Below are 26205 nucleotides of genomic sequence, written 5' to 3' on the forward strand. Positions count from 1 at the left end.
AGGAGGGAGGCCCGCGCTTGAACCCGGGGCCGGCGGGGAGAGCGGAGGCCTCTGAGGGGGCGACATGAGGAAGGGCTCCGTCCGGCTGGGTCGTTGCAGGTCCCTTGACTTGCGACTCACTGGAAAACTCAGTTATTATTATTATTATGCAGGTCGCCTGACTTGCGACTCACTGGAAAATCAGTTGTTGTTGTTGTTGTTATTATTATTATTATTATTATTATTATTATGCAGGTCGCTTGACTTGCAACTCACTGGAAAATCAGTTATTATTATTATTATTGTTATGCAGGTCGCTTAACTTGCGACTCACTGGAAAATCAGTTATTATTATTATTATTATTATTATGCAGGTCGCTTAACTTGCGACTCACTGGAAAATCAGTTATTATTATTATTATTATTATTATTATTATTATTATGCAGGTTGCTTGACTTGCGACTCACTCGAAAATCAGTTATTATTATTATTATGCAGGTCGCCTGACTTGCGACACACTGGAAAATCAGTTATTATTATTATTATTATTATTATTATGCAGGTTGCTTGACTTGTGCCTCACTGGAAAACTCAGTTGTTATTATTATTATTATTACATGTATTATTATTATTATTATGCAGGTCGCTTGACTTGTGCCTCACTGGAAAACTCAGTTGTTATTATTATTATTATTATTATGCAGGTCGCTTGACTTGCGACTCACTGGAAAACTCTGTTGTTGTTATTATTATGCAGGTGGCTTTACTTATGACTCACTGGAAAACTCAGTTATTATTAATATTATTACTATTACTATTACTATTATTATTGTCATTATTATTATGCAGGTCGCTTGACTTACAACTCACTGGAAAACTCAGTTATCATCATCATCATCATCATCATCACTGAAAAATTCTGTTGTTGTTGTCCTCATCAATATCATGGGATCAGCCCGGGGGTGGGCAGCTGCCCTCCATCAATTAAAACCAGTAAAAAATAATAAAAATCCTTAGCTGAGATTTTACCCCTCTCCTAACAAAAGCCTGCCCCCCACCAAATCCTGACTATCATCATCATGGGATTAGCCAAGCGGTGTGTGTGTGTGTGTGGGGGAGTGCTCAATAAAAACCAATAACAATTAATAAAAATCCTTAACTGACTGAGGTTCTGCTCCTGCAACAAAAATCCTCACCACCACCATCATCATGGGATTTGTCAAGGGGGGACAGGTGTCCCACCCAATAAATGAAAATCAGTAAAAAAATTAAAATCCTTAACTGAGGTTCTGACCCTCCTAAGAAAAGCTTTCCCCCAAAAAAATCCTGACCATGCCCATCATCATCATCATCATCATCATCATCATCATCATGGGATTAGCTAGGGGAGGCAGCTGCCCCCTCAATCCCCACATCAAAACCTCTTGCAAAAGTAGAAGGGTCCCTTTGTGCCCAAAAGCCTTTTTCTGTGCAAATCCTTCTGGATTCCCAGGTCCTGACTTACAAAAGGACATTTTTTTCCTCCCGCAAGAGGGCAGCAAAGTTGTCTTTTTCCACTTCTGAACTGGCTTTGAATGTTGGGTTGTTTATACGATCTTGTATCCTTAATGATTTCGTGGCTTCAGGCCCAAAAAGAAGCAGTCTTAAATGTCGGTGGGGTGGGGAGCCAGACATTTCGCATAAGTTTTAAATCCAGGACATTTTGAAAAGGAGTGTTTTCAGTGATGGATTTTACATGTTAGAATTTGAAATGTGGGAATCCATAATTCCCACCCTAAAGAAGTTCATTTGTTTACTGGTTAAAATATTAGACTACCTGCTTAACACAATAGGATTAGACAAACAGATTCCTGAAGGACAGGTGGCTATTAGCCATGACACCTAAATGGAGCCTCCATGTTCATAGGCAGTATACCATTTGTCAGAGGGCTCACAGCACGGGCGACCTTTTCCTTTCATGCCTTTTGGAGTTTCTCAAAAAGTATTTGGCAGAAACGGGAAGTTGGACAAAATGGATCTTCGGTGTGATCTTGCAGAGCTCTTTGTGTATTTTTAAAAGGAATCTCTCTGATCCTCCTGGTAAAGGTAAAGGGGCCCCTGACCATTAGGTCCAGTCGTGGCCGACTCTGGGGTTGCGGCGCTCATCTCGCTTTATTGGCTGAAGGAGCTGGCGTACAGCTTCTGGGTCATGTGGCCAGCAGGACTAAGCCGCTTCTGGCGAACCAGAGCAGCACACGGAAACGCCGTTTACCTTCCCGCCGGAGCGGTACCTATTTATCTACTTGCACTTTGAGGTGCTTTCGAACTGCTAGGTTGGCAGGAGCAGGGACCGAGCAACGGGAGCTCACCCCGTCGCGGGGATTCAAACCGCTGACCTTCTGATCAGCAAGCCCTGGGCTCTGTGGTTTAACCCACAGCACCACCCGCATCCCTTGATCCTCATGGAGGGGAGTTCAAATTATCAATGAACCTCCTGGAAAAAGCTGTGCTTTAAGAACTTCCAAAATTTAGGACCTGGTGAGAGCTAGCCAGGGCCATCATCCGTGGGAAGCCTTGTCCCACACATGGGTTCCAAATCTGCTGGGGTTTTCAGCAGTGGCAGATACCATAGAGCACTGATGCACTGCTTTTTGGCTTTGCTTTGGGGCATCTGTGAAAACAGAATCCTGGACCAGATAGGCCTATGGCAAGATCCAAAAGGGCTCGGATGTTCTTACCTTTCCCGCCCCGATCTGGCCACAGTGATCCATGCGACGGTCACCTCCAGGCTTGACTACTGTAATTCGCTATACGCGGGGCTGCCCTTGAAACTGTCCCAGAAACTCCAGCGGGTGCAGAATGCTGCAGCAAGGCTCCTCACGGGGTCCCTGCCATGGGAGCATATTCACCCAGTGCTTTACCAGTTGCACTGGCTCCTGGTGGAGTATCGGGTCAGGTTCAGGGTGCTGGTTTTGACCTTTAAAGCCCTTTGTGGTTTAGGGCTCTCGTACTTACGGGACCGCCTTTCCTGGTATGCCCCACAGAGGACCTTTAGGTCCATGAATGACCATAGTTTAGAGGTCCCGGGTCCTAAGGAGGTCAGATTATTCTCCACCAGGGCCAGGGCCTTCTCAGTGATGGCTCCGACCTGGTGGAATGCTCTGTCCCATGAGACCAGGGCCCTGCAGGATTTAACTTCCTTCCGCAGGGCCTGTAAGACAGAGCTATTCCGCCTGGCTTTCAATTTGAACCTGGCCTGATCTTTTGTTCTCCTTCCTTCCCTCCCCTTCCCCCTTTTATGAAGATTACCCGCTCTGGGATCCCACAGCTAATTCTCCCCTGGTCTCCTCGCTGGCCCAAATAGGACTACAGTGGTGCCTCGCAAGACGAAAAGATTCCGTTCCGCGATTCTCTTCGTCTAGCGGTTTTTTTTGTCTTGCGAAGCAAGCCCATTGACAGCCTAGTGGATTAGCGCTACAGCGGTCTAGCGGCTTTCCGTGATCAGCTGTTAAGCGGGTTTTTCAGCGGAACAGCTGATAGGCGGCTTAGGAAAAGGGGGGGAGCGAAAAAAACCCGCGGGGACGCGCAAGATTTTTTCGTCTTGCGAAGCAACCCCATAGGGAAATTCGTTTTGCGAAGAGCCTCCAAAACGGAAAACCCTTTCGTCTAGCGGGTTTTCCGTCTTGCGAGGCGTTTGTCTTGCGTGGCACCACTGTCATTTAGCCAGCTAGCCCTGGTGATCATCTAATGTTTATTGGATGGATTTCCCCCCTAAAATGATTTTTGAATTCTGAATTTATTGTTATTCCCATTTTATACTGTACTTTATGCTTCTTCTTTTTTGTAGCATCAATTAAGTGTTTTAAATTTGTAGTTAGCCGTGCTGAGCCCGGTTTTCTGAACTGGGAAGGGCGGGGTATAAATAAAAAATTATTATTATTTATTACAGCAACATTATTTCCCACTCATCTGAGTCTTTATCCCATGATGTATAGACCGGTTGGTGACAGGAAGCTGCAATGAACTGCAGAATACTCTGAGCACACCTGTTCTTTGATTTGTGGATGCCTCCCTTCCCCCAGCTTTGCATAATGATGCTCACCACTCTTGGCCCAATCGCATAGAAATCTTCCATGTCACCGCCACATCTTCCAGGGTGTTGTTGGCATGGAGACACCTACATGCAATTATGCCCAAGCACGTACCAAGCTGCATAAAATGCGAACCGTGCCCATCTGGAGCACAGTCTCATGACGTGGATTCTAAATCATTTCCGCGTGTCAGGGATTTTTTTGATTCGGCCCTAAGTGCAAATATATCTGTAAGAGAAAGAAAGGTGAAAAAAAAGGAAAAGGGCAACATTTTAGTTAACAATTTTCAGAGGTTGGGGGGAAAAAAAACAGAAAAAAACTTCCAGTACTCTGATCCTGCACCACTGAGAATTTAGTGTGCCTGGGGAGCAGGATAGTAAATTATCCTAAAAATTAATTTATTAATTACTCATGTGCCAGATTTGGTCTTCCTTAAGACGCAGCTGCTTTACGTATATCAAACACCGCTCAGGCTGCACCCAGTACAAGTTCTGAGGGAGACTTTGTGCAAGATGTCATGCATGCAGTATTTTTCGTCGAACTATTGTCTATGTGCTGTGGATGTGGTGGATGGCATCATTCGTGTTTTAAGTCATATTGCTGGTGTTAGTGAATGGGTGCAGTTCACACTTGGGTATGTTTCCTGGTCCCGTGCATTGATGTAATTCTCTGTGTATGTGCAGGGTATGTGTGTGTGTCTTATGGCTGTTTTAAAGTTAGGAGGTTGTCTTTATCCCAGTATTGCTGTACCCTGCACTGCCTTTCTGGGCACCAAAAACGAGTTGTAGAGCACCACCCTAGAGCCGGTAATCAGATGGCACTGTGTATGTGTGCCATTCTGCCAGTGGAAAGAATTGCACTCGGGCTGCCATACACCCCTCTGCCCCTCCTGGCATGTCTGTGAAAAACTCTGTGCATATAGACGTTCCACTGGTGGCATTCAAATGGTGGTAAGGCTGAAGGGGAAGCCATGGATTGGCAGGGTCCTGAGTGCCCTCGTTTCCTTGGCACAGCCAGAAGTGAGCTCTCAGCTATGCCAGCTCTAGAGGTGGTGCCATCACCATTGATTACTCATTTGTTGTTGTTTAGTCGTTTAGTCGTGTCCAACTCTTCATGACCCCCTGGACCAGAGCACAAAAGGCACTCCTGTCTTCCACTGCCTCCCGCAGTTTGGTCAGGCTCATGCTGGTAGCTTCAAGAACACTGTCCAACCATGTCGTCCTCTGTCGTCCCCTTCTCCTTGTGCCCTCCATCTTTCCCAACATCAGGGTCTTTTCCAGGGAGTCTTCTCTTCTCATGAGGTGGCCAAAGTCTTGGAGCCTCAGCTTCAGGATCCGTCCTTCCAGCGAGCACTCAGGGCTGATTTCCTTCAGAATGGAAAGGTTTGATCTTCTTGCAGTCCATGGGACTCTCAAGAGTCTCCTCCAGCACCAGAATTCAAAAGCATCAATTCTTCGGCGATCAGCCTTCTTTATGGTCCAGCTCTCACTTCCATACATCACTACTGGGAAAACTATCGCTTTGACTATACGGGCCTTTGCTGGCAAGGTGACACCGCTTAATGCCAAAATAGACCTAAGTAGAAAGGTTGCCAAATCAGTACCTTTGTTGGGGCAATGGCTCTGGCTGACTAAAAAGCACCATGATTAGCATAACAAAAGAAGTTGCTCAGTGCCTTGTAACAAAATTGGTGGGCCTTTCTTCCACCTCCTCACCTAGCTATACTGGGTAGGAGAACAGTAGCCAGTGTAGCGTGAGTGAGCTGAGCTGCAAACAGGCTGGAAGCTGGAGACGCAGAGACCTGCTTGCTCTGTGCTGGATCCTAAGCTGTGACTAACGGAGAAGCAAGATCTGTTGGAGTGTCTGTGCTGTGAGCCCCTGCACCTTATGCTGTAGGTTGCATATGTGTATAAATAAAACCAGATATTTGCATTCTCCGCTGACCTTCATTCCAAAGAAGCCAAACTTCAACAAGTGCTGGATTCTCTCATTGCTCAGAGACTGGGGGATGGCATGTAGCAAGATAGACCAGTGTGGTGTAGTGGTTAAGAGCAGTAGACTCGTAATCTGGGGAACCGGGTTCGCTTCCCCGCTCCTTCACATGCAGCTGCTGGGTGACCTTGGGCCAGTCACACTTCTCTGAAGTCTCTCAGCCCCACTCACCTCACAGAGTGTTTGTTGTGGGGGAGGAAGGGAAAGGAGAATGTTAGCCGCTTTGAGACTCCTAAAGGGGAGTGAAAGGCGGGATATCAAGTCCAAACTCCTCCTCCTCCACTTCGTCTTGTAATACAAAACGCGATCAAAACACACAGTAACCAGAGCAGGAGACTTGGTTCAAGTGATCAAGGAGTTCCCTGTGCAAACAGGTGTCTTAACACCTTCCCGTTGACTCCAGGGGGCAAGGGAGCAAAGGAATTGGCAAAGGAAAAATAGTAAGAAAAAGCTGCCCTCCAACATGCCCTGGATGTAGCCAGGGCTGAAATGGCAGTAGCTGTACCATAGAATTTACCCACCAATGACACCCTAGGGGACTTACCAACTTTTCTCCTCTGCTACCACCCCCACTGATTGGTTTCCATCGTACATCTGCCACTCTGGATGTCTTATCCAGAGCCCACTCACTTCACCTTTCTATTCCCCAAGCACCTGAGTGATGCTTTCTTTCATTTCTGAGCCACCCGCCCACCCACCGCTTTCCTTTTATTTTTAACCCACCCTCGTCAGTTTCTTGCGTGGTGCCCCTCACCTCCAACCCACAGCTTTGACACAACACATTTTGGATTGCTGTTTCAACCTCACCCCCAACTCCATCTCCATTAGTGAGCGAAATACAGACCACATCCGATTGTGCGTGCGTGTGCTTTCGAACTCCCACCAAGGCGGAAGCCATTTCCAATGACAACTTGTGTGGGAGATGAAGAGATCAAGGCAAACTGCATGTCCTGAGGGGAGGGGAGAAAGCTGGCATACAGGGCACTCCTAATCACGTCTACTCAGAAGTAAGTTCCATTGAATATGGTGGCACTTACTCCTAGGCAAGCAAGGTTAAGATTGTGCTGATGGTATCAAGGCGGTTTTAAAGGTAAGGTAAATGGACCCCTGACTATTAGGTCCAGTCGTGGCCGACTCTGGGGTTATGGCACTCATCTCGCTTTATTGGCCGAGGGAGCCGGCGTACAGCTTCTGGGTCATGTGGCCAGCATGACTAAGCTGCTTCTGGCGAACCAGAGCAGCGCACAGAAACGCCGTTTACCTTCCCGCCAGAGCGGTACCTATTTATCTACTTGCACTTTGACGTGCTTTCGAACTGCTAGGTTGGCAGGAGCTGGGACTGAGCAATGGGAGCTCACCCCATTGCGGTGATTCGAACCTTCTGATCAACAAGTCCTAGGTTCTGTGGTTTAACCTACAGCACTACCCGCGTCCACAAGGTGGTTTTGGGCTATCCCAATTTCAGTGTTCATGCCTACGAAAGCTTCAGGGTGGACAGACAGCTTCATTTCCAATCAGTGCATGTCCCATAACTTATACTACAAAGGTTCCAGTTAACATTTTGTCCTATTATTTGTTGCTATAACTCAAGAGAATACCCTGTCAGGGACTGGACTGAGGAGGAATGGTGGGGACCGCCCTCCCTCCCTGGCACCTTGCCAAGAAGAGGAGGACAGTATAGATTTAGAACTGCGGTTTGCAGAAGGTCACAGTTCAGAGGCTGCAGTGGGGAGAAGCTGGGAAATATTGGGAGAGCAGTGGGAAGAAGAAGTACCAGGGGAGAGACAGCTGACAGACTCGGAGTTTCTAGAAAGCATTCTTGACCCCCCCCCCGGACCAGGCGTGCCTAGAGAATAGTAGAACAAAGCGCAGAGGCAGGAAGCACAGATCAGCTGGCGTAGGTGACGTAGAATAGGAGGGACTGAGGGGGTGGGACTTTACTTGGAGAAACGCCATTATCTAAGAAAGACCATATTCCTCCATCTTTCTCTGTGAATATTGAATAAACTACTACTTGGCAAGAACTCTTCTTGTTTTTCTGCTTCTTGGCATCCCACTGTGGGAAGAATAGGATTCTCTGAAGCCTGACAGCCCCTCCAGAAAGCAATAATGCTGTAAAATTGGGGAAGGACCACAGAACAGTTAAGAAAGTGGAATGACGTGTGGATATAGTCCGGTACAAATCCACCACCTATTATTGCTTCAGTGACATGTTGCAGAATACATAGACGCACGAAACCTACCTGCCTGGAACGACCCTAGTGTCATTGCAGACAAGACTGATCTATCAAACCTCACCTCTGCCATGAACTCAACAAGTAGACTAAGGGTCCATCCATATTTCTGTTTTCCCTCCTGATTTCAAGTTGAGGATCCAAGGGGACTTACTGTCTTTTCCTCCTGCTACTTTCCCTGGGAAAACCTGTCTACCGCTGAATCAGAGCAAACATCAACTGGCAGAAAACCTGTGACTTGAAATCACGCGACAAGCATAAGTGTGGGAGCTAGTCTTGCAGCCAGAGGTGCACCTAGGGGTTGGATAGATTGGCCCCTGCCAAGGGTGCAGGGCCCAGGTGGGTGCAAAAATTGCACCTCTCCACTTTGGCTCGGAGTGGCTAGGAGCTCACCTGCCCATTCTCTCTTTCTAGCTTTGGAGATGCACATACATCTCCATGCCACAGGTGCAAGGGACCGGGAGTGGCGCTGCCGCCAATACAGCTCCTTGCCAAGGGTGCAAGGGAGCCTAGGTATGCCTCTGCTTGCAGCTGGCAGTCCAGGAAGGCTGACTATGTGTGAAGCAAAACAGAAAAGGAAAAGCTCCCTTTGCATTCTTGTTAAAAGCATGTGTTAAAAGCAGGGGTTTGCTTACCTACCAGATGTTCAGTTTAACACATCATCAGCATATGGCTCACTGCTATATAATCAAAACAGCGATAGTTGCAATGCAATAAAGCGATGTTTCAACGGACGGAAGTGCTGTGTTTGGCCACAACAGTTCCTTCCCCAGAAAACATATATAGGCAGCTGAGTCCTATTTTCGAGTTCTTTGAGTAGAAGCCAGAATGTACAAATATTGCAAAACAAGCAAGCGGAGTGCCAAATCGACCAGCCTCCATTCCGATGTCCCAAACCTGCTTCTAGTGGAGGAGACTCCAGAACACCTTTAGCACAGGTATTGGGATGAGGCTTGCAGGTGCCTCATGTGGTGAAGCAGAAACGGCACAAGAAAAACTAGAAAGTACAGAGCAAGGAGAAGGAGAGGAATATTTGTTTCTTAGGCTGGTCATAGTTTTATCTTTTTATTTCCCAGCGGGGAGGGGAATGACACAGTCAAAAGCGATGAGTGATGTTGGCTTAGGGCTCCTCCAAAATCTGCTGACCTGGGCCTGGAGATTGGCAGGGAAGCCCATCAACAATCACACTGACAGGCGTAGCCTGTTTGGCACCCTGGGACTTGCCTCCCCCCACCCCCGGATTGTGGGATGTGAAACACAGGAGCAGTCAAGTACAGCATTCCTAGAGTGAACATGTTTACACATGGGGAGGAATGTTTGTCCAGCCAGCAGGTAAACTTCCTATTTCCTTCTGGGCTGGGGCAGACTTCCTCTGCATGTGACTAGAGGTGGGTGTGGCCTCACCTGTGCAGGTAACAACAAAAGGACAGGGCAGGACAGCCATCTCTCTCTCTTTGACTACATGCATCGAAGAAGCAACATCTGCTTAGCCAAAGATGCTCTTTTGGCTTCCAGCCAAGAGAGGACAGAGGGACTGTCTCTTTATGAGACAGTTTCCAGGTACAGTGGTGCCCCGCAAGACGAATGCCTCGCAAGACGAAAAACTTGCTAGACGAAAGAGTTTTCTGTTTTTTTAGTCGTTCCGCAAGACGAATTTCCCTATGGGCTTGCTTTGCAAGACGAAACGTCTTGCGAGTTATTGTGAGTTTGTTTCCTTTTTCTTAAAGCCGCCAAGCCGTTAATAGCCGCTAAGCCGCTAAGCCGTTAATAGCCGCTAAGCCGCTAATAGCCGCTAAGCCGCTAATAGCCGTGCTTCGCAAGACGAAAAAACCGCAACACGAAGAGACTCGCGGAACTGATTAATTTCGTCTTGCGAGGCACCACTGTATATATTACTTTTCTAAGCTAAGTCTGCCTTATGGGATCTGATTGTGAACAGAATGTGAGCAAACTATTTTTATACTTTTATAGAAGACATGTCATGTCTTATCTTTTATGAGGGAATAAGGGGAAAATACCAGAATAGTTATTATAGAGGCTTTAGCGAGCCTGAGCAAACGCATCCGCTGTGAGTTTAAAAAGGGGAATGTTACTCTGCTAAATTGTGAACTTGTTAACACAAGTTGGAAAGGCTATAATCAAACAATTTATTCTCTCCTGCATCCCTGAACATTCCCACATGGATTTATTTATTTGTTGCATTTATAACCCAACTCTCCCCCCCCCAAGGAATTCAAGGTGGTGTATGTGGTTCTTTTCCTCCCCATTTAATCCCCACAACAACAACCTTGCAAGGTACGTGTAATGGGGTATGAGTTACTCGTGCGTAAACTGCCGCCTCTCTAGGCTTAATTGCCTTGGTTAAACCGTTCTGACTGCACAGCCCATCTCCATGTGGCTGTCTCAGTCGCTGGCAGAATCTGTCTGTGGGCGTTTCTTAAACCTTTGCCAGCATAAAAGTTGTCTGACTCCCAGTCTCCTCCTCCTCTCACTGCGCGGAAGTCTTCTGCGCAGGGAGGGCGGGGGTAGTGGAGGACCTGTGCTCTCCTCACTGATCTCCAGAGAAGAATCCCGGAGCTCTTCCTTCGCTTCCCCCATCTGCCCCCCTTTATCCCTGGTGTTGCGCTGATTTCCTTCCTCCTCCACCGAGCTGCTTCTCTCCCTGGTGCTGGGTCCTTCGCCCGCAGAATCTGGGAGCCTCCCCTTCACCTCTCGCTCTGATGTCAGTTCCCTGACAGTAGGTTAGGTTGAGAGGCAGAGAGACTGACCCAAGGATATCCAGCGAGCTGGCACTTGTCCCCCCCAGCTGCCAACATTCTGGCCTCGACCCAAGATGCTTATGTTCTCCTGAGCACCTACTATCAGACTCCCATCATGCCTTGCAGCCAGAGTGGCCAAAGGTCAGAGGTGCCAGGGCTTGGATTCCTGCAACATCTGGAGGGTCATTGATTAGCTCCCCATCCCTGATGTAGGGCAATAAAAATGAGAAACGATTTGGTTTTTACAACGTGTTACGGAACTTAGCTCGGTTGTACTTTTTTTAAAAAAAAGGTTTTATATTTTAAATATCTTTTTCTTAGCTCCTTCAGGAGAATGCGTGGCGTAGAAACATAATTAATCAAAAAGCAAAACCCCAGTTGCTGCTACGGTTGTTGTACAATTGCTGTAGTTTATTGGTTTTATTGGTTTTTAATTTGCATCTCTGTGATCTTTCTGCCCTGGGCAGGAGATAGACTCGCTAAACAAATGAAATATATTTCCCCCCCTGTACAGCAGTCTACGCTTTATCGTGACGGGTCCTGTGTTTGGGTAGATTGAGCCTGCGACATACTGGGGAATTGACCCAGTCATCACTCAGAGTGGCGATGACTGAGCTGTTTCACAAGTCACTTGTGGAGAGTAAACACCTATCAGAGACACTGCAAATACAGCTTTTGCGCCACTCGGACGTCGCCGTTATCTTTGAAGCTGACAGCTTGAAGCATATATCTGGATGTTGACAGTGCGTGAGAGCATTCATCAAAAGCGAATGGTTTCCCGTGGCCCAGGAACAGACCGCTGCTAAGTCTGTGTGAGTCGCCAAGACTAAAATGCAATCTTCCTCTGTCCAGGAATTATTATTCTCACCTTTGTAGAATAGACACTCTGCCCACGATGGTCAGAATGGGTGGTATTCAATGAAGACACACATCCCACCATGAATCAGACTCAAGTTAGAACAGCTACAGGCAACTCTGATGCCAAAATCCTCTTTTTTAACCTGCTTAACTCCAACCCTGGGAAGATCTGACAGTGTCTCCAAAATAGAAAGTCTTTCATCTCATTGCCTCTTCTTTTGCCTTGCAAAGCCCAGAGAGAAGGATCGCTGCCGGACTAGGCTTTTGGTTTCTGGGAGGTTTTTCCTTTAGCTGAGCTGCGAGAACTTGTAGCTTGCCAAGTTAATCTTTATTTCTGGAGAGCAGAGGCAGCTGCCTGAGTTGGCTTGTGTGAAAGGAGAGTGGGTGACAGGAGGTGCTACAGTCAGACATAGGAAGGTTCAGGCTTGTAAGCCTTCAGGGAGAATTTCCTTTCCCAAAAATGTGGGAGGTAAAAGAGTCTGCCTTATTCTGAGCCAGTCCAATTGACCCAGTTGGTTCAGTATTGCCTGTTCTGACAGACAGCCACCCTCCAAGGTCTTTGGCAGAGGACTGTCCCAGGATCTACTGCTACCTGGTCTAATAATAATAATAATAATAATAATAATTTATACCCTGCCCATCTGGCTGGGTTTCCCCGGCCACTCTGGGCAGCTCCAAACAGAATATTAAAAACAATAAAACATCAGACATTAAAAACTTCCCTAAAAAGGGCTGCCTTCAGATGTCTTCTAAAAGTCAGATAGTTCTTTATTTCCTTGACATCTAATGAGAGGGCTTTCCACAGGGCGGGTGCCACCACCGAGAAGACCCCCTGCCTGGTTTCCTGTAACCTCGCTTCTCTCAGGGAGGGAACCGCCAGAAGGCCCTCGGAGCTGGACCTCTGTGTCTGGGCTGAACGATGGGGGTGGAGACACTCCTTCAGGTATACTGGGCCAAGGCCATTTAGGGCTTTAAAGGTCAACACCAACACTTTGAATTGTGCTCGGAAACGTACTGTGATCTCTTGGGGAGGGGGTTATGCTTTGAGCCCCACTCCCTTCTTATGCTCAATTTGTATTTATGTGTTAAATGAAACCTTCTATCCTAGAGACACTGCAGTCTCTGCTGATCTTCACCCCAAAGAAACCAAACTCCGAGCAAGCTCTGGGAACCCCGGGATTCTCTTGCCTCTTGGAGATTGGGGTGGCATGTAATGAACTCGTCTGAGACAGATGCAGACAGGGATAAGAATTGCAGTTAAAAGGCTCGCCGGAAAAGGAAGGTCTTCAGCAGGCAGCTAAATGACAGTAAAGATGGAGCCTGTCTGATGCGCAACGGGAGAGAGTGCCAAAGGGTCTCTCCTTGTAGTCTATGTAGGAACATGCTACCAGTTCCCACATCACATGAAGCAGACCTCCTGGTGAGATTGCACCCGCGGGAGGCCCCCTCCTGCAGAGCGCAGAGATCGATTGAATATATAAGGGGTGAGACAATCTTTTAGTTCTGTTTTGAGCTGCAGTTTGCCTTCTTCCATAACCGAAGATCATAGGAACAAGACTTAGGAACATAAGCTGTCTTATACTGAGTAAGAGCGTTGGCTCACCCAGCTCAGTACTGTCTAGACGGACTGAAAGCAGATCGCCAGGATTTCAGGCAGGGAGTATAGTAGTACAGTGGATGCTCAAGTTGCGAACGTGATTTGTGCGGGAGGCACGTTCGCAACACGCAGCGTCCGCAACACGCAGCGCTGCATCTGCACATGCGGGGGTTGTGATTCCGTGCTTCTGCGCATGTGCAAAGCGCGACCGCCAAAACCTGGAAGTAACATGTTCCGGTACTTCCGGGTTTCGGCGCTTCCGTAACCTGAAAAAACGCAACCTGAAGCGTCTGTAACCCAAGGTATGACTGTAGTAATAGTAATAGTAGTAGTAGTAGTAGTAGTAGTAGTAATTTATTTATACCCCACCCATCTGGCTGGGTGCTCCCATCATCATCATCATCATCATCATCAAATTGTGATAAAACATCAGACATTAAAAACTTCCCTAAACAGGGCTGCCTTCAGAAGTCTTCTAAAAGTCAGAGAGTTGTTTATTTCCTTGACATCTGATTGGAGGGCGTTCCACAGGGTGGGTGCCACTGCCGAGAAGGCCCTCTGCCTGGTTCCCTGTAACCTCACTTCTCGCAAGGAGGTAACTGTCATTAGGTGCTGGACCTCAGTGTCCAGGATGAGCGATGGGGGTGGAGACGCTCCTTCAGGTATACTTGGCCAAGGCCGTTTAGGGCAGGCTTCCTCAACCTCAGCCCTCCAGATGTTTTTGGCCTACAACTCCCATGATCCCTAGCTAGCAGGACCAGTGGTCAGGGATGATGGGAATTGTAGTCTCAAAGCATCTGGGGGGCCGAGGTTGAGGAAGCCTTGTTTAGGGCTTTAAGGTCAGCACCAACACTTTGAATTGTGCTCAAATACTTTGCCGACAAAGGTCTGTATAGTTAAACACACATAGAATCATAGAATCATAGAGTTGGAATAGACCACAAGGGCCATCGAGTCCAACCCCATAAAGCTATGGTTTCCCCAGTAGTGATGTATGGAAGTGAGAGCTGGACCAAAAAGAAGGTTGATTGCTGAAGAATTGATGCTTTTGAATTATGGTACTGGAGGAGACTCTTGAGAGTCCCATGGACTGCAAGAAGATCAAACCTCTCCGTTCTGAAGGAAATCAGCCCTGAGTGCTCACTGGAAGGACAGATCCTGAAGCTGAGGCTCCAATACTTTGGCCACCTCATGAGAAGAGAAGACTCCCTGGAAAAAACCCTCATGTTGGGAAAGATGGAGGGCACAAGGAGACGGGGACGACAGAGGACGAGATGGTTGGACAGTGTTCTCGAAGCGACCAGCATGAGTTTGACCAAACTGCGGGAGGCAGTGGAAGACAGGAGTGCCTGGCGTGCTCTGGTCCAGGGGGTCAAGAAGAGTCGGACATGACTAAACAACTATACAACAACGTACTGGGAGCCAAAGCAGATCTCTCAGGACAGGTGTTATATGGTCCCAGCGCCCACTCCCAGTTACCAGTCTAGCTGCTGCATTCTGGATTAATTGTAGTTCCCGGGTCACTTTCAAAGGTAGCCCGACATAGAGCTCATTGCAGTAGTCCAAGCAGGAGATAACCAGAGCATGCGCCACTCTGGCAAGACAGTGCGCAGGCAGGTAGGGTCTCATCCTGTGTAGGAGCTGGAGCTGGTAGACCGAATCTCCCAACCCCATCTGGAGATACCAATGGATTGAGCCTGAGACCTTCTGTTTGCAAGGCAAATATCGGCCTTGTAATTGGAAATCTCTGTAGGAAGCGAACATGGAGTTTCAAGCTGAGCTGCTGGTGTGTGAGTTCGCAGAGGTGTCAGTTCTGGGGGGGATGCATAAATTTATGTGAAAGGGCTTGTGCCAGCACACAAATGAACTTCAGAGACATTACACCAGACCTCCACTTGGCCCAGTAAATTTTACAAGGCTATGAGTCTCTGGGAACTAATGCAAATATAAATTTATATGAAGGCGTCTCGTCCCACGCTCCCCTTTATCAGCCAGATCTCCCTGTCAACGAGCTGCTTGCCGTTGTCCGAGGCATTAATCAGCCCGACCTTTTTGCAATCAAAATTAAGTGTGTGTCATCGTTCCTGCCTTCGGGATCAAAATATAAAGGAGCCGGATTGATTCTGCGCCCCCTCCTTTCTTGCTTGCTCTCCGATCTGACACTTAATAAAACATTATATTTCCTCGTGCCAGGAGTAAGCAAAAACGCTCGTATGCCACCTGTCTGCCGGGCCCCGACACCCGCGATCCATCTTCGTAGGAAATCGATCTCTCGGGGCGGAAGAACTAGCTGAACCCAAATTAAAAGTCTCTTGCAATCTCTGCCCTCGTAGTTCATGTCAGTTGAGTTTATGGGACAGCGATGCAGGACGCTCGGGGAAAACAGAGAGAGGAAAATAATGGACAGAGTGGCTTCATTCTGTCTCCATTTTGGGGGCATGCAGTGCCTGGGGTCTTTGGTGTCGGGATGTCAGAGAGGATGAGAAGCAGGCGAGTAGTTATGATTCCTGCTTTGCAGCAGGTTAGACTAGATGACCCACAGAATCCCTTCAGCTCTACAGTTCTGTGATTCTATGTGGATGGAGGGACAGCTCACCCTCCTGGTGACTGGGAGAGGGAAGCTTCCCATCACTGGATTACTGTGACATCAAGGGATGACTTTCATGTGCAAGCAGATCATGCCAGAAATGTAACACCACAAACAGAACCTCTACATTGCCTGAAATACAATTTCACAGGGCCAGTTTTCACCAGCTGTCAAGAGCATGGGTAGGCAAACTAAGGCCCGGGGGCCGGATCTGGCCCAATCGCCTTCTCAATCCGGCCCACAGACGGTCTGGGAATCAGCATGTTTTTACATGAGTAGAATGTGTGCTTTTGTTTAAAATGCACCACCGGGTTATTTGTGGGGCACAGGAATTCGTTCATTTCCCCCCCAAAATATAGTCCGGCCCCCCACAAGGTCTGAGGGACAGTGGACCAGCCCACAGCTGAAAAAGTTTGCTGAGCCCTGGTCAAGAGCATAGATCATGGGTGAAGAAGACTTTTTTTTCCAGCCTAAAGGCTGCTTTCTCTTCTAGGCAATCTTTTTTTGGGGATGGAGACAGAGCCACAAGTGGGCAGAGCAACCAATGCGAAGCTAGAGGCATTATCTGAGTTCAAGGGCAAATCCCAGTCTGGCAAAAGCCTTTGAGGAGCATGCCAAACTGGGCTAGTAGGGGTGTGTGGCTGGGGGGAGTTTGAAGGGCCAGATGGAGAAGCTTGGAGGGCCACATTCGGCCCTCAGGCCTAAAGTTTCCATCCTTGGCATGGATCAGGGGGTGGCAAGGTTTACCTTGCCTGGGTCGGTTCACTCCCCTGGAGATCTCTCCGTGGGCCGGATTGTGCACAAGCCACAATTTCCAGCATCTGTGTCTGCGCAGATAAGATTTTCGGCATCTGAGCATGCGCAGACGCGATTTCCATCACCGCAAAAGTGAGTCCTTGCGCTGTGCTAATTTAGCACAGCGTGTGGGGACTCGCCGAGTGCATCTCGGTTCAGGGGCGGCCCGTGGGCTGGTTAAATGACCCCCGTGGGCTGCTTGTGGCCCATGGGTCTTAGGTTGCCTACCCCTGGCATAGATGAACCAAGGGATGGATGCCCATATGTGTGCCAGTTTCTCCTTGTTCAGCTTAAAACCTGCTACTTGCCCAAATTCTTGAATCAATTCCAATACCCTCTTTGTGCTAGATTCTGGTTCCTGTAGAGTCAATACTAGATCATCAGCAAATGCTTTCAATTTATACTGTTTAACTCCCACTTGTATACCTTTGATCTCTTGATCCTTTCTTATCATGTTTAGCAAAACCTCAAGGACCGATATAAAAAGCAGTGGAGAAACTGGGCAACCTTGTCGTGTCCCTTTCTCAATCTTGAACTCTTCTGTCACTGCATTATTCACAATTAATTTTGCCTTTTGTTCTGAATAAATTTTTTTGAGGGTAAATTCCCCAAGCCTAAAGACCACCCACCTCTCATTTGGGCTACAACTCCCAATTTCTGGGCTTGCTGGGGGTTGCAAACCCTATTTCTGGTAGGGCTGCCAAATGTCCAGACCTATGTGATCCCAGTGACGGAATCAGTGTCAGTGGGAAATTTCTGGAAATTGTCAAAATGTCTGGGTTTTTGAAAGTTCCCCTTCCCCTTAAAACACAAAACAGAAAAACAACTTCCCCAAGAAAGCTCGACAACTTTCTTTCGGTGATTAAAAAAAAAAGCACAACTTTTTGCATCTGGATTTTTACTTCTTGCAATTTGGCAAATATTTTATGGGGGAATAAGAGGCAACGGGGCAGCTGGGTGTGTGTGCTGGAGGTACAAATGACTATCAGACTTGTACTGGAAAGTTTGTATCACTGGATCAAATCCATCCATTTTATTGAATTAATTAAACTCAATGGTTTTAATTGGGTTTTGAATAAATGTGCAATGAATTGCTACTGCTTTGAATTCCATGGTGCTGTTATCTTCCTTAGTGGGTCGTGCAAACTGCTATTCTGAACAATGCTTTTTATAGGGTAGGGGGCATTGGGGATGGGTTTATGGAACCAGGGAGGCAGTGGCCCCCAAAGGTTTGGGAACCATGGGTCTAGGGGCTGGTAACTGGTGGGCACCTGTTTGCAAAACTCAAAACTAGCTGAGGATAAAATGCCCCGCTTCCCGGCTCCAGGCTAAGCTGACTAAGGTGCCCGTTTCTTGATTTGCAGCCCTCTCCGCAATGCTGTATTTTTTTGCACTCGTCACCCGAGCCGAGACTTTAATTTACTACCCCGAATGCACCTTTGTATAAGCAGCATAAATTGACGCCGAAGTTCTGCGCCCAAGGGAAAACAGAGTGAAAGAAACACAGTACAGTGGTACCTCTGGATGCGAACGGGATCCGTTCCGGAGCCCCATTTGCATCCAGAAGCGAATGCAACCCACATATGCGTGGGTCACGAATTGCCGCTTCTGCTCATGCGCATGATGTCATTTTGAGCGCCTGCGCATGCGCGAGCGGCGAAACCCGGATGTAACACGCTCCATTACTTCCGGGTCGTCGCAGCGCGCAACCTGAAAATACTTATTCCGAACCTACTTCAACCCGAGGTACGACTGTAAGTAAATTTAATTGTAGGGTGTGAATGTGGCCAGCAATGATGCTGGATATGCCCCCCCCTGCATTCAAAAAGTGGGGAGCACATTTGCGGGGGGGGAGGAGGCAGTGGGCAGACCATTTGGGCAGCGCGGAGCCTGCGGGGACCCAAGCCACAGCGTCTCTCCTAGGAGAGACTCACGGCTTGGGCGCACTGCAGGCGCCACAGTGAGTGCCACCCAGCATTTTGTCACCCCCCTCAGTGGTGACACCCAGTGCAGACCGCACCCACTGCACCCCCCTTCCTCCGCCCCTGCCCCAAATCCAGCAAGCATCAGTAGCATCAAAATACTCCAAAGGCAGATGGACTTCCAGGGACCAAAGTTTGAGTCTGGAGGGGGGGAGGAGGGGGAAGAGAACCCCAGAGCTCGTTTGGGGCTTCTGCTCCTCTGCCAAGGGAACGAGCTTTTAATTGTCTCATTTGCTCCGGGCTTTAGAACTTCTCTTCACAGGTGCTTAATTCTCAGCACTTTGGGCAGAGCAAAGAGCCGGGCTATTAATCCTGCATGGCAAAAAGAGCTCTGCTGGAGAACAGTTTTATCAGCCTGCTTCCCCACTGAGTCAGAATCAGCTTACAGAACTACAGAAGTGGATGTCAAGGCGTCTGGTACCTGTTGTGTCAAGTGGATTTCATCACAGCCTCTGGGGCTTCAGACCGAGCAGAAACAACTTTGTCTTGTGTCTAGTCTTGGGCCAACAACACCTTACACAAACTGCTTCGATTTCCAAGAAGTCTGCTTGCTACAGGACCTTGCAGAAATAATTAGCCTTACCGTCTCACACTTTGTTCAAAGTTATTTTATTATTTAAATACAAGTACCCATTGCTACAGGGAGACGGGTGGTGCTGTGGGTTAAACCACAGAGCCTAGGACTTGCCGATCAGAAGGTCGGCAGTTCGAATCCCTGAGATGGGGTGAGCTTCCATCGCTCGGTCCCTGCTCCTGCAAACCTGGCAGTTAGAAAGCACGTCAAAGTGCAAGTAGATAAATAGGTACCACTCCGGCGGGAAGGTAAACAGCGTTTCCGTGAGCTGCTCTGGTTCGCCAGAAGCGGCTTAGTCCTGCTGGCCACATGACCCGGAAACTATACGCCGGCTCCCTTGGCCAATAAAGCGAGATGAGCGCCACAACCCCCGAGTCGGCCACGACTGGACCTAATGGTCAGGGGTCCCTTTACCTTTACCTTTTTACCCATTGCCACAGGTAAGGATCCCAATGAACACATTATGTTAATACTCTTATCTGCACCCCAGTCTCCAAGCAGCAAGAGACTCCGGGGTTTCCAGTGCTTATCCAGGGTTTTTTTTTTCAGTAAAGATCAGTGGGACTGTGGTGTCTTCACATGGTTTTGTTTACATTCATATATATCCTGAGCACATAGCTGTCAAGCGTCCCTTATTTGGCAGGACAGTCCCTTATCCCAGTGCCATGTCCCGCTGCTGTCCCTTATTGGCTTCGTTTGGCTGCTGGCTGGGCTTTCTGCCTTTGGCTCGGAGGGGTTCAGAAGTTGAACATACCTGTGCCTGGAAAATCCCTTATTTTGGCTGCTGATCCCTTATTTTCGAGCCTGCTGGTCCCTTATTTTCAAATCTGTAAGTTGACAGCTATGCCTGAGCATAGGATGGAGGAGGGCTCACAACATTAATACCCCAAAAGATCTTGATTCACTGTTAGTCGCCCAAGGAGATCTTTAAACCATAGTTATGGGTCTAGCATGCAGCAAGCTTCCGGCATCAGCCAAAACTCAACCTCTCTTTGGCCTATTGTTCTCCATCCTAGGATGATGTGGGGTCCAGCTGGGCGAGGTGACGAAAAGCCCTCCTGTTTGTCTCTACGGCAACATAGCGACTTCTTTGGACATGTAAATGGCGGTGCTTAGCTGGCCAGCTAAGGCCATCATCTGACCAGTTCATTGGCTTACTTCTAGTAGATTCTAAACCTCACAGATACAGGGTCACAGGTCTGGAAGGGATCCATGGATATCATCCAGTCTGACCGCTAATCCTGTAATGCTTTTATTAATGTACCTTTCTTATATGCATTCTGAAAGGTGGGGCACAAATAAATGATATGGATAAACTAAAAGGGAGAAAAGGTGGGAATGATTCGGGATCAATAAGTAGCAGCGGTGGTAGGAGAGGGCAGAAAACTCTAGCTGGAATCCTGAAAGGTCTTCTGCCTACTCATAAGGCAACCTGGCATGATGGTTGGAACCTGGACTGAGACAGAAGAAGAGACATGCCAAGGAAGAATGCCACAACGTCCCCTGCAATGGTGGAGCTGAAAGGGGGTCAAGCCAGGTAATGTGTGCATAGGCAGAGCTGTCATCCAGGCTGAGTCCCACCCAATGCCAGCCAAAAGGACCAAACGCACATGAGCCTTCTGGAGCAGGCCAATGTTCCATATAATCCCACAGGTGGCATGGCTCAGAAATGACCCTCCTTAAGACCTGGGACAGCCGCTGGCAATAAGAGAATATTAAGACACATAAAGGCAGTGGTGATGGGTGACAGTGTAATGGCCTGGGACTCAGAACCAGAGGAGTCTCAGTTTGCACCGGATCCTCTGCCTAAGGTGGCATCTGAACCAAGTCTGGGGCCTGGTCCTGAAGAGTCCCAGTCTGCACAGGTTCCCCTGCAACAAGTACCAGCTGGGCCGAGTCAGGGACCCGAGCCTGCCCTGGCTCCAGATGCGGGGATGACCTCGTTGCCTCCAGCTGGGCCATCACTTACAGCTGCTCCACTACCGGTTGGGTCAGGAGAGGCTGAGGCGGCCCCTGGGTCTAGTAACCCACCGACGTCTCCTGAGCTGCAGAGACTGAGGTCTGAGAGAAGGAGAGAACTGAGTACTCGCAGGAGGAGTGCTTGCCTTCAGGTGAAACAGGGAGGTGAGTCGCTGGGGGATCAGGACCGGCCGCTACCCCGACAAAGATGAAAGGCTGTCAGACCCTGGCCCAGGTTGTGGGAGCAACATTGCTGTTTGCTAGACCCTGTCTGAGACCCTGTGCCTGACCTAGCCTGGTTTCCTGCCTCGTGTCCTGCCTTGGCCCTGTCAGACTGTCTCCTCGCCGTACCCTTGGCTTCGGGACTAGACCTGGACTGCGTCGCTCGGGTTACCCCCGGGCCCAGCACAGACAGTCATGTTGTAGTCTGTCCTCACCCCACAGCTTTCGACACTGCTCTTTAAACCCTTGCATGTAACATAATTATGGAAGTGTGACAATTAAAAAATAAACAAGGAATATTTGGTGTTATGCTGGAGGGGATGCCAGGAAACAGGGAATTTTATTCACATGTGGTGGAGGTGTAAATATGCACATTTTTTTTTGGCAAAGGGTGTTTAAGGTGATAACAGAAATCACTGGGTTAAAGCTGACCGGAAGTCCAGAGGTAGCATTATTATCAATTTATGATGGGGTTTGCAGACTATGAAGGACTTGCTCACAAATTTATTGACAGCTGCACGAATCATGGTATCTAGGAAGTGGAAGGGGCAAGAAGAATGTAAAATGGAAGAATGGTATAAAGAGGTGTGGGATATAGCTATTAATGATAAATTAACATGTGCCATTAAGGTAAGACGGGGGATATGCAGGAGAAATGATTTTGGGGAGTTATGGAAGGTGTTTGTAGAATTTGTACTGTTAAAACGGGAAGGGGTCAAACCATCGCAAGAGGTGTTGAAATTTTGGGAGGTTGGATAGTTACAGTGGAATGGTCTCGGTGGTGGGGTCACATTTTTACTCTTATTTATTTATGGTTATTACAACAACAACAACAAATTCATTTTAAAAAAAGCCTCTGATCTATCACTTTGGCTTCGGGTTGCAGGCACTCACATGTCCGCAAGGGGGAGCATGAGCCTTGGTTAAAAATTGGAACAATTGTGAGTCATTTCGCTGTGGGAAAGTTTCCTTACTCAGGTAAGCTTAGGTAAGCATTATGCCATTATGCAGCAGCTGGATGAAAGAGACTGGGTTCAGAAACCCAAGGATGCTATCGGTGAATGGACTTTATCTCTGCTGCTTTAAAAAAGTTATTATAATAATAATATTTTTTTTAAAAAAAAACATTATGACAGTGAGAGTCGTTTGACAGTGGAACAGTCTCCTTCGGGAGGTTGTGGACTCTCCTCCCTTGGAGGTTTCTAAGCAGAGGGTGGGTGGCCATCTGTCGTGGGTGTTTTAGCTGTGATTCCTGTATTTCAGGGGGTTGGAATGGATGACCCTCGGGCGTCTCTCCCAACTCTATAATTCTTTTTTTTAAACTTTTTTTTAATTAGGAATTTCAACATAACAATTTATCAAAAACACATCATCCTCATCCCCCCCATTTCCCATTTCCCCCATCCCCCTCCCCCAAAATACCCCCCCCCAGACTTCCCTCAGCTCCTCTCTCTGGTTTTTCAGCACATGTTATTCTCTGCATATTATAAAATTGTAAAGATCCTTAATTTATCTATCTATATATTACCAATAAGAAACCTGCCGAGGAGTCCAGTTCATTTTGTTGTTTCTTTAAGTACTTTGTAAAAGGTTCCCATACTTCTTTAAAGTTACAGTTGTCCTTATTGCGTAGTTTGTGTGTCAATTTCGCCAATTCTGCGTAGTCCATCAGTTTCTCTTGCCATAGTTTTTTAGTCGGGATTTCTTCGTTCTTCCATCCTTGTGCTATTAAGACTCTTGCCGTAGTTGTTGCGTACATGAAGATGTTTTTCAATTTCCTTGGAAGGTCTTTTCCTACAATCCCTAACAAGAATGCTTCAAGCTCTTTTACAAATATTAATTGGAACATTTTCTTCAACTCATTGTATATCATTTCCCAAATTTTTTAAATTTTACCACAGTCCAACCATATATGGTAAAAAGTCCATTCTTTTTCCTTACATTTCCAACATATATTTGAGCAAGTTTTATACATTCTTCCTATCTGCACTGGTGTTATACACCATCTATACATCATTTTCATGTACCGTAATTTTCTTTCAGCAAAGAACCAACTCTACAATTCTATGATTCATCTCTACATTTAATTTTTGCTTTTGCCCCTCTCCTCTAAAACTGCGAATTGTTTATCTGGAGACACTGGCCAATAAGAGAGACACTTTTTCAAGTGCTGAGCTCTGAGTGTAGACCGTGAAAGTGCAAGAGATCAAAATGATTTATATTTCTTAACAGAGATCATTCTGGAAGGCCTTACTGAACACCTTTTGCATCCATTTAGTCAAGTCGAGTCAAGTAACCTTTATTGGCATCACATAAGAACATTCAGAATAGATAGGCCAGTGTGATCTCATCGCATGGCCCTTAAATGCAAAATGTATGATGACCTCCCCAACAATTTCTAGACCATCTATGTATTCCAACATGGAAACCAGAGACAGAGGTTATGCATCCATTTAGGGCAATAACAGTGGAGACTCCTAGCTCAAGGCCAATAGTAGGGTTGCTTCTCTCTCTAACTTCCCCAACCTTGACTGTGCTCCTGTACCTTTAACATCTCTTTGCAGGCAGAAATGCAATAGGTGAAGCTTCTTTCCAGTAGGAGGGTGTGGGGCTGGGGAGAGTCCCACACCTTTTACCTGTTGCTGCAGAGTTGTTAAAGAACCAGAACTGAACCAAGAAAGCAGCTGTTAAGGAATGAAAACAATAACAATAAAAATCATCTGGACTTTTCCAAATCACGACAGATGAAGGAATCTCTTTGAGGCTGTGTGGAGATGGAGGTGACCTGCGACATTTGTGAGGATGAAGCTAGCAAATTGCCAGCTCCTGTTGGCATGGCAACCCTGCTGGTCCTCAACTGGGAGGCGGCGTTTAAAGTTATGTCTCTGTCAATCTCGACTTGAGGGTTAAACAATGAAAAATGCAGAGATACAAGAAACACGGCAAGGGAGAGGAGGACTGGCTTGGAAGCCCACAGGTTTGCTGCTGCAATCTCTGTTGCAGTGGGCATTTATTCTGTTATCAGCAGGGCATTGTGGCACCTTTGCCTGTAGCTGAATGCATCTGTCTGATCCAGTGCAAAGAGCTCATTCAGAAGTGCAGGTTCCCTCCGTGATAGTCACAGCCACGCCCCCTTCTTATACATAATCTCATGTAATAATAATAATAATAATAATAATAATAATAATAATAATAACAGATGCAACAGGAAGGATTCGAAACCTGCGGGACCAGAGATTTACAGAAGATTGGAAGAAGTATATGAATTATCTGAAGAGCAACTGTAATCAACAAATTACGCTAGTAGGACTACAAGAAGTTTTGTAAGGAGAAATATACACAGTGTTACAAAGTAGGAAAAGATAAGAGATATTGGTTATGAGTTTGAAATGTAATAGGGAAAATAAGAAATGCATACTAAGAGATTAGATTGGAAAATTTTCAGACAGGACTAATGGAAGTCAAAAAATTGAGTAAGATGTAAAAGTAGGTTTAATTATTGTTGGAAATGGTATGTTAAAAAACTAATAAAAATTTATATATATAAGAAATAGATGACCCATTCTTACATTCTCACATTCTTACGATGCCGGACAGACCTGATGACCTTAAGGAGAAAGAGAGAGGTTATTCTTCACGACTTTTTCTCCGCGCTTGTTTTGGTGCTGGAGAAGAGCTCCTAAAACGCCAGCCAGAGGGCCTTGCAGGGCTCCTGTTCTTTGAGCAATTGCGCTTAATGATCTGTAAGGGGCTTGGAGGGAATAAACTTCACGCTCATGCAGGCACCTGGGGAAAAAAGCCATTAGGGGGATGGTGCTAATCGCACTTCCCATTACGGTCTTCCAGCACCTGGAGGAAGAAGGGAAGAACAAGAGTTGGGTGGACTCTGCTGAGACAAGAGCAGAAGGAGGCCGCCTGTTCTTCACTGAAAGGGGACAGAGGGACAGAGGGAGGCCGTGTTTCAAAGAAGCCGTGTGTGCAACAACCAGGCGGGTGTTTCAGTCTTGCACTTTACTTCCTTTTTACGATACGATACGATAATCTTTATTGTCATTGTCCCATACAGAACGAGGTTGAAAAATCTACATCAGACATTCAAAAACCAACAAGCCTGCTATCCCAACTATCCCAATCTGGTTAGCCCCCTAAAACTCTGATACCCCATTTTTAAATACAATATACTCCCATAGAGACTCCTTACACTGCGTTTAAAATCAAAATCACATTTGGGTAGAAACAGTTTCTCAGGCGGCTAGTCCTACTCTTTATAACCCTGTACCTTCTTCCAGAAGGCAGAAGCTGAAAGAGATTGTTTCCGGGGTGCGCACTATCCTGCACTATCTCTGCAGTTTTCTTATGACACCTGGAAGTGTAGATTTGATCCAAGGTGGGAAGAGTGCACCCAATTATTCTCTCCGCAGTCTTTGCAACCTTGTTTTTTCCCTGACCGTGCAGCTCCCAAACCACACACACAGACCATAAGTTCATACACTCTCCACAGTACAATGGTAAAATGCCATCAACAGGTCCTTTGAGAGATTGTTTTTCCGGAGGATTCTCAGAAAATATAACCTCTGCTGTGCTCTCTTCATCAGG

At 47.1% G+C, this 26205-nt stretch overlaps 1 long non-coding RNA gene across 1 annotated transcript in view; it reads left to right on the forward strand.

Moving 5' to 3' along the window:
• The window catches only part of LOC309534407, a 200081-nt gene that overhangs the window by 61927 nt on the left and 111949 nt on the right, over window positions 1-26205 (forward strand). The window lies entirely within an intron of this gene.

Source organism: Podarcis vaucheri (genome assembly GCF_965113315.1).
Source record: "Podarcis vaucheri genome assembly, chromosome: 6".
NCBI classification, from domain to species: Eukaryota; Metazoa; Chordata; class Lepidosauria; order Squamata; family Lacertidae; genus Podarcis; species Podarcis vaucheri.